Source organism: Euprymna scolopes, chromosome 46 (assembly GCF_053919585.1).
Source record: "Euprymna scolopes isolate OS-2025 chromosome 46, ASM5391958v1, whole genome shotgun sequence".
In the NCBI taxonomy this organism is placed as follows: Eukaryota; Metazoa; Mollusca; class Cephalopoda; order Sepiida; family Sepiolidae; genus Euprymna; species Euprymna scolopes.
Genome location: NC_136527.1, coordinates 65404519 through 65413496, shown reverse-complemented (window position 1 = coordinate 65413496; position 8978 = coordinate 65404519). Strand labels below are relative to the sequence as shown.

Sequence of the window (8978 nt, the reverse complement as noted above, 5' to 3'; positions counted from 1 at the left end):
TTTTTTTTTTCAATTTACTTTATTTTTCATATTGTCATTATGATTGACGGTTAAAGCATGTTATTTTCATAACATTTAAGTTAAATTAAAGTGCAATTTTGAATCGATTTCAAAATCAGATTTTAGCCAACGACACAATCCTCGATCTTTTGAATAAACGACATTTTGTGTTGTTTGATATTTGTTAGCAAAATGAGGCAAGACGATATTGACAACAACAAGATGACTGATGACTGATGGGATACAACTGCAGTAACATAAAAGAAAAAAACAAACAAACAAAAGTACGAAAATCAAGGGACATAATTGATTCACCGCAATCCTTTGTTTTCGTTCAACCCGGTCTTTGCGTATTGATCCATTCGTGACGTTTTTTCAAAACTGGTTAAGTAGAAATATACTTTTTAAATTTACAAATCAAAAACTATTCTCTTTCTTAAAAATAGATACATCATTGAAAAAAGTAAGTTTGTTTTATTTAAACTTATATATATATATATATATATCAAAGAGTGTCCACTACGTAAATGCGTGTTTTACACCTTAATTTAAACTTTTTTTTTCAATGATTATCATGGATTACAGACCTAGGTATCATATCAGCAGAAAATTTTTTCATGAAAATAAATTTAATGACATTCTCAGTATAATGTTCTACTTCGTTGCCACCTGACTTACTCGCCATTTTTTTTTTACCAACATGTCACGTGATTAGAACGTTATAACGATAAAGTAAACCCCTTCTTAAAATCATTATAATTTTTTTTTTCAAAATTTTTCTTCTAATATGATACTTAAGTCTGTATTCTTTGATAATCGTCGGAAAAAAAGTTTTTCTAAAACAAGGTAAAAAAAAAAATAAATAAATAAAAAACATGCAAAAGTTTTGTGTTCCTATTTACAATGCCTCCCCACGGGACAGAGTTAGACACCAGGGTCGTTTTTTAATGTGGAGAAAAGGAACAAAAATAAAAATTGTCTCAGTCGTGAAGGATTTCTCCTCCACTGACAGAGAAATTGAAGTGTAAATCTGAAGAACAGATACTACACTTTGATCTTGACCCGAAGGCCAAGATTCATAAGTTTTGTGTTGCATCGAAAAATATTTTTCATTTTAATATTTGTTTTATTTTTCATCCTTTTAATGGAGATGACTTAATGAGAAATTATTGACACGAGTTTTATTTGCTTATTTTTAAAAATCTTTTTTGTTAATTACTTGATGAAAACATGATGACACGAGCTTTCTTTTTTTTTCATCTACTATTATTTTTTTTCATCTACTATTATTTTTTTCTTTTTCATCTACTATTATTTTTTTCCTTTTTCATCTACTATTTTTTTTTCTTTTTCATCTACTATTTTTTTTCATCTACTATTATTTTTTTCTTTTTCATCTACTATTTTTTCATCTATTATTTTTTTTCTGTTTCATCTACTATTTTTTTTCTTTTTCATCTACTATTTTTTTTCGTCTACTATTATTTTTTTCTTTTTCATCTACTATTTTTTTTCATCTACTATTTTTTTTCATCTACTATTTTTTTTTCTTTTTCATCTACTATTTTTTTTCATCTACTATTATTTTTTCTTTTTCATCTACTATTATTTGTTTCTTTTTCATCTACTATTATTTTTTTCTTTTTCATCTACTATTTTTTCATCTACTATTATTTTTTTCCTTTTTCATCTACTATTATTTTTTTTCTTTTTCATCTACTATTTTTTTTTCATCTACTATTATTTTTTCTTTTTCATCTACTATTATTTGTTTCTTTTTCATCTACTATTATTTTTTTTCTTTTTCATCTACTATTTTTTTTTCATCTACTATTATTTTTTTCTATTTCATCTACTATTATTTTTTATTTTTCATCTACTATCATTTGTTTCTTTTTCATCTACTATTATTTTTATTTTTCATCTACTATTATTTTTTTTCTTTTTCATCTACTATTATTTTTTCATCTACTATTATTTTTTTCTTTTTCATCTACTATTATTTTGTTTTCATCTAATATCATTTTTTTATTTTTCATCTACTATTATTTTTTTTCATCTAATAATATTTTTTTATTTTTCATCTATCATTTGTTTCTTTTTCATCTACTATTATTTTTATTTTTCATCTAATATTATTTTTTTATTTTTCATCTAATATTATTTTTATTTTTCATCTACTATCATTTGTTTCTTTTTCATCTAATATTATTTTTAGTTTTCATCTACTATCATTTGTTTCTTTTTCATCTAATATTATTTTTCTTTTTCATCTAATAATTTTTTTTTCTTTTTCATCTACTATTATTTTTTTTCATCTAATATTATTTTTATTTTTCATCTAATATTATTGTTTTCTTTTTCAACTTATAATATTTTTTTTTCATCTTCTATTATTTTTTCTTTTTCATCTACTATTATTTTTTCTGTTTCATCTATTGTTTTTCTTTTTCATCTACTATTATTTTTTTCTTTTTCATCTACTATTATTTTTTTCTTTTTCATCTATTTTTTTTCTTTTTCATCTACTATTATTTTTTTCTGTTTCATCTATTTTTTTCTTTTTCATCTACTATTATTTTTTTCTTTTTCATCTATTTTTTCTTTTTCATCTACTATTATTTTTTTCTTTTTCATCTATTTTTTTTTCTTTTTCATCTACTATTATTTTTTTTTAATCTACTATTATTTTTTCTTTTTCATCTACTATTTTTTCTTTTTCATCTACTATTATTTTTTTCTGTTTCATCTATTTTTTTTCTTTATCATCTACTATTATTTTTTTCTTTTTCATCTACTGTTATTTTTTCTTTTTCATCTACTATTATTTTTTTCTTGTTCATCTATTTTTTTTCTTTTTCATCTACTATTATTTTTTTCTTTTTCATCTACTATTATTTTTTCTTTTTCATCTATTTTTTTCTTTTTCATCTACTATTATTTTTTTCTTTTTCATCTATTTTTTTTCTTTTTCATCTACTATTATTTTTTTCTGTTTAATCTACTATTATTTTTTCTTTTTCATCTACTGTTATTTTTTCTTTTTCATCTACTGTTATTTTTTTCTTTTTCATCTACTATTATTTTTTTCTGTTTCATCTATTATTTTTTCTTTTTCATCTACTGTTATTTTTTTCTTTTTCATCTACTGTTATTTTTTTCTGTTTCATCTATTATTTTTTCTTTTTCATCTACTGTTATTTTTTTCTTTTTCATCTACTATTATTTTTTTCTGTTTCATCTATTATTTTTTCTTTTTCATCTACTGTTAGTTTTTCTTTTTCATCTACTGTTATTTTTTTCTGTTTCATCTATTATTTTTTCTTTTTCATCTACTGTTATTTTTTTCTTTTTCATCTACTGTTATTTTTTCTTTTTCATCTACTGTTATTTTTTTCTTTTTCATCTACTATTATTTTTTTCTGTTTCATCTATTATTTTTTCTTTTTCATCTACTGTTATTTTTTTATTTTTCATCTACTGTTATTTTTTTCTGTTTCATCTATTATTTTTTCTTTTTCATCTACTGTTATTTTTTTCTTTTTAGTCTACTATTATTTTTTTCTGTTTCATCTATTATTTTTTCTTTTTCATCTACTGTTATTTTTTTCTTTTTCATCTACTGTTAGTTTTTCTTTTTCATCTACTGTTATTTTTTTCTTTTTCATCTACTGTTATTTTTTTCTGTTTCATCTATTATTGTTTCTTTTTCATCTACTGTTATTTTTTTCTTTTTCATCTACTATTATTTTTTTCTTTTTCATCTACTATTATTTTTTTTCATCTACTATTATTTTTTTCTTTTTCATCTACTATTATTTTTTTCTTTTTCATCTACTATTATTCTTTTTCATCTACTATTATTTTTTCTTTTTCATCTAATATTATTTTTTTCTTTTTCATCTACTATCATTTGTTTCTTTTTCATCTAATATTATTTTTCTTTTTCATCTACTATCATTTGTTTCTTTTTCATCTAATATTATTTTTATTTTTCATCTACTATCATTTGTTTCTTTTTCATCTAATATTATTTTTATTTTTCATCTACTATCATTTGTTTCTTTTTCATCTAATATTATTTTTCTTTTTCATCTAATAATTTTTTTTCTTTTTCATCTACTATTATTTTTTTTCATCTAATATTATTTTGATTTTTCATCTAATATTATTGTTTTCTTTTTCAACTTATAATATTGTTTTTTCATCTTCTATTATTTTTTCTTTTTCATCTACTATTATTTTTTTCTTTTTCATCTATTTTTTTTTCTTTTTCATCTATTATTTTTTTCATCTACTACTATTTTTTCTTTTTCATCTACTATTATTTTTTTCTTTTTCATCTATTTTTTTTTCTTTTTCATCTACTGTTATTTTTTCTTTTTCATCTACTATTATTTTTTTCTTTTTCATCTATTTTTTTTCTTTTTCATCTACTATTATTTTTTTTAATCTACTATTATTTTTTCTTTTTCATCTACTATTTTTTCATTTTCATCTACTATTATTTTTTTCTGTTTCATCTATTTTCTTTTTCATCTACTATTATTTTTTTCTTTTTCATCTACTATTATTTTTTTCTTTTTCATCTATTTTTTTTCTTTTTCATCTACTATTATTTTTTTCTTTTTCATCTACTATTATTTTTTCTTTTTCATCTATTTTTTTCTTTTTCATCTACTATTATTTTTTTCTTTTTCATCTATTTTTTTTCTTTTTCATCTACTATTATTTTTTTCTGTTTAATCTACTATTATTTTTTCTTTTTCATTTACTGTTATTTTTTCTTTTTCATCTACTGTTATTTTTTTCTTTTTCATCTACTATTATTTTTTTCTGTTTCATCTATTATTTTTTCTTTTTCATCTACTGTTATTTTTTTCTTTTTTATCTACTGTTATTTTTTTCTGTTTCACCTATTATTTTTTTCTTTTTCATCTACTGTTATTTTTTTCTTTTTCATCTACTGTTATTTTTTCTTTTTCATCTACTGTTATTTTTTCTGTTTCATCTATTATTTTTTCTTGTTCATCTACTGTTAATTTTTTCTTTTTCATCTACTGTTATTTTTTCTTTTTCATCTACTGTTATTTTTTTCTTTTTCATCTACTGTTATTTTTTCTTTTTCATCTACTATTATTTTTTTCTTTTTCATCTACTGTTATTTTTTTCTATTTCATCTATTATTTTTTCTTTTTCATCTACTGTTATTTTTTTCTTTTTCATCTACTATTATTTTTTTCTTTTTCATCTACTATTATTTTTTTTCATCTACTATTATTTTTTTCTTTTTCATCTACTATTATTTTTTCTTTTTCATCTACTATTATTCTGTTTCATCTACTATTATTTTTTCTTTTCTTGACTTGATGAAAACATTTAAACGATTTTTTTCATTTGTTTTTGTTAACGATTTGATGAGAATATGGTGACACGAGTTTTATTAATTTTATTTTATCTTTTTTATCAACGATTTGATGAGAACATTGTCACACGAGTTTGATTATGTTTTCATCATTTTCGTAAATGACTTGATGAGAACATTGTGGCAGTATTTTATTATTTTTTTAAATGCTTTTCACGAATGACTTTATGATATGAGTTTCAGTATCTTTTGTTAATTATAGTGTGAGAACATAGTGACACGATCTATATATATTATTCCTTAATTGGATTCGTTTTTGAGATGAGCATTAATTTATTTTTATTTCGGAATATTATTTTCATCTTTATTGGTTGTTGTTTTCATCTTTATTAGTTGTTGTTATTTTTTTTACATAGGCATCACCACATTATCAAGGCCAAGAGGCCACTCAAGGATAAGGGTTAAAGAGTGTACAGTAGAAATTGGACAATATAGTAATCATTAGTAATGAAAATTTGGTAAATTTGATAACTTATATGGAATGGCTCATCAAGAACTTATTTACGTTAGACTTGAACACAACCATATTGTAGTCAGCCAGAAAGCAGGAAAACGGAAGACAATTCCACAGGCGTGCAGTTCTAAGAAAGAAGCTTTGTTCATGGAATCTACGTTTAGGTTTAGGCCCAGATAAAGAGTGGGGGGAATTATTGATAGTGTTTACAGCTAGACGAGTGTTTCTTGTAAAAGTTTGGCGAGGGGGGGGCCATAGATTGAAGCTCAGTCGAACACTTTCCATGCAAATAACGATACATCAGAGACAAACTCGCAACATCTCTTCTGTGAGATAGAGGTTGCAAGGAGGAGAAAAGGACATCTCCTACGAGGCTACGAAGTCTATTTTGAACTCTATCAAGGCAGGCCAAGTCCTTTCTAGCAACTCCTGCCCAGATGTGGCAACAGTATTCCATCCTTGGACGTACCTGGCTCTTATATAGATAGAGAATAGAATCAGCAGTGAGATATTTACCGGATCGATAGAAAGATCCCACCATTTTTCCAGCGGTCTTGGCAACAGATTTGATGTACGCGTTCCATTTAAGATCAGGAGTAATGGTCAAGCCCAGAAGCTTGTCAAAACTTGAGGCCTCCTGAAGACGAGAGCCATTCATTTCAATTGATGCCAGATTTGGATTAGAATGTTGATGATGTAAAGAGAGAAGCTTGGTTTTAGATGCATTAAAAGTAACCAGCCACTCCTTTCCCCATTGTACTACGTGCTCAAGATCAGAGGAGAGAGAATTGGAGAGAACTTGGTCGTTTACTGTCTTAGATGTGCTACCATAAATGGTAGTGTCGTCAGCATAAATGTCTACAAATGATGTAAGGATGTGATTTGGAAGATCATTAATGTAGATCAGGAAAAGAGTTGGACCCCTGAGGGACACCGACATTAATACTGTGAGCTTCTGATTTTTGCCCCTCAACTACTACTCTTATGAACCTATCAGATAGAAATGATTTAATAATTGAGAAGACTTTTCCAGCTATACCATAGTAAGCGATCTTATGAAGTAAACCTTTATTCCATACCCTATCAAAGGCTTTAGATATGTCAAGAGCAATTGCCCTAGAAAGATTGCCACCGTCGAGAGATTTGCTAATACTATGCGACATAACTGTAAGCACATCTGCTGTAGATCTAGCAGAACGGAAACCATATTGAGTTGTTGTTTTCATCTTTATTGGTTGTTGTTTTCATCTTTATTAGTTGTTGTTTTCATCTTTATTGGTTTTTGTTTTCATCTTTATTAGTTGTTGTTTTCATCTTTATTAATTGTTGTTTTCATCTTTATTGGTTGTTGTTTTCATCTTTATTGGTTGTTGTTTTTTTTTCACGACGTTTCGGCCAACTATTCCTTTGGCCTTCATCGTAATATAGTGACACGAGTTTTATTATTTTTTTCATGTTTTTAGTTAAAGTCTTGATGTGAACATGGTGAAACACGTTTTATGTATTTTGGTACTACTACAATTTATCGCCGAGAATGAAGACGCCTTTTTTCGGGCACCTGTCATTAGAATCAGAGAGAGAAATCAGTATTTTAAACTATGGCCAAAGTAGGAAATAACTAACAAAAAAATTAAACTAGATATTAATTACTTCTGGAAAGAACTATGAAAAAAGTAAATAAAGAAATTGAAAGAACATATATCCGTAATTTTTTAATTGAAAATGTTTCAATTTAATTAATGAAAACGGAATGCTTTTCATGAAACGTATATTTTTTTATTAAAAACAAAAAATGAAAAAGGCATTATTATTAAAAGCAGAAACTGAAAATGACATATTCATAATTATTTAAATTGGGCGGGCGCCATTTAAAAAGCAAAACATTTATTATATAAAAATTGTACCAAATATAATTGTAAAGATATTTATTTAAAAGTCTGCGTAAAAAAATAAAACAATTTCGTCATTTTTTTGTTTTTGATTTCCTACTTCGGTCATAGTTAAAAATACTGATTTCTCCCTCTGATTTTAACGACAGGTGCCCGAAATAATGGCGTCTCCATTTTCGGCGATAAACTGTAGAAATTCCTTTATTGTTTCTATATTTTTCGTGAATAACATGATGAGAACATGGTGACACTAGTTTTTTTTTCATCCTTGACTTGATGAGAAAATGGTGACACGAGTTTTTTTTTTAATTTTATCATTTTTTTTTAAAATGATATGATGAGAAAATGGTGACACGAGTTTTTTTTTTTCAGCATTTTCGTAAATTACTTAATTAGAACACGAGTTTTATTTTTTTCCTTTTTGTTAATGTCTTGACGCAAGTTTTTTCATTTGTCGTTTATTATTTATTCACTTGTTTCTTTACTTGTTTGTATTTTTTATTTTTGTTGAGTTTGTATTTTTTTTCATTTTTCCTTTGTATTTTTTTCTTTTAATTAAAAACAGAATTTTTCCGACTAAATTAATTTGCGTTTCACAGAACTGATATTCCTAGAGTTAAAAGCTATTAAATTATCGCTGATGAAACGTTTATTGAATAATAATAATAATAATAATAATAATAATAATAATAATAATAATAATAATAATAATAATAATAATAATGTTTTGTTTCTGTTTTTTGGTTGTTCTTTGCAAGTACTTTGGACTGAGTTTTCAACAGTCGTCTTCCGGCAGTTTTGATTTTCGTTTAAAATCTGAATGTTTTTATATGCTTCAGTTAAAATCATATTTAAATTTCTTGAACTAATGAAGTGTGTCGTGTGTAATATATATATATTTATATATATATTACACACGACACACTTCATTAGTTCAAGAAATTTATATTAATTTATTTTAATATATATATATATATATATATATATATATATATATATATATATATATATATATATATAGTAATGTGATTGACAATTTAAAATTCAAATTAAGATTAAAAATTAAAAATCTGTTTCATAAGAAGGAACAACAACAAAGTCAATAATGTGCACGATCGGAACCGATGTTTTTATTTTGATAGACATTAAGACACGGACAATAGTTTTGACATATAGTTTTTAAAAACCACCAAAGTCTCCTCATCAGCAA

General features: G+C 24.2%; 1 long non-coding RNA gene across 1 annotated transcript in view; it reads left to right on the top strand.

Annotated features, from left to right (window-relative positions):
• Window positions 1-332: 332 nt before the first annotated feature.
• Window positions 333-8978, top strand: part of LOC145271458 (uncharacterized) — an 18078-nt gene continuing 9432 nt past the window's right edge. The window contains exon 1 of the long non-coding RNA XR_013865886.1: window positions 333-463. This is a non-coding gene — a long non-coding RNA (uncharacterized LOC145271458). The remainder of the gene's footprint in view (window positions 464-8978) is intronic.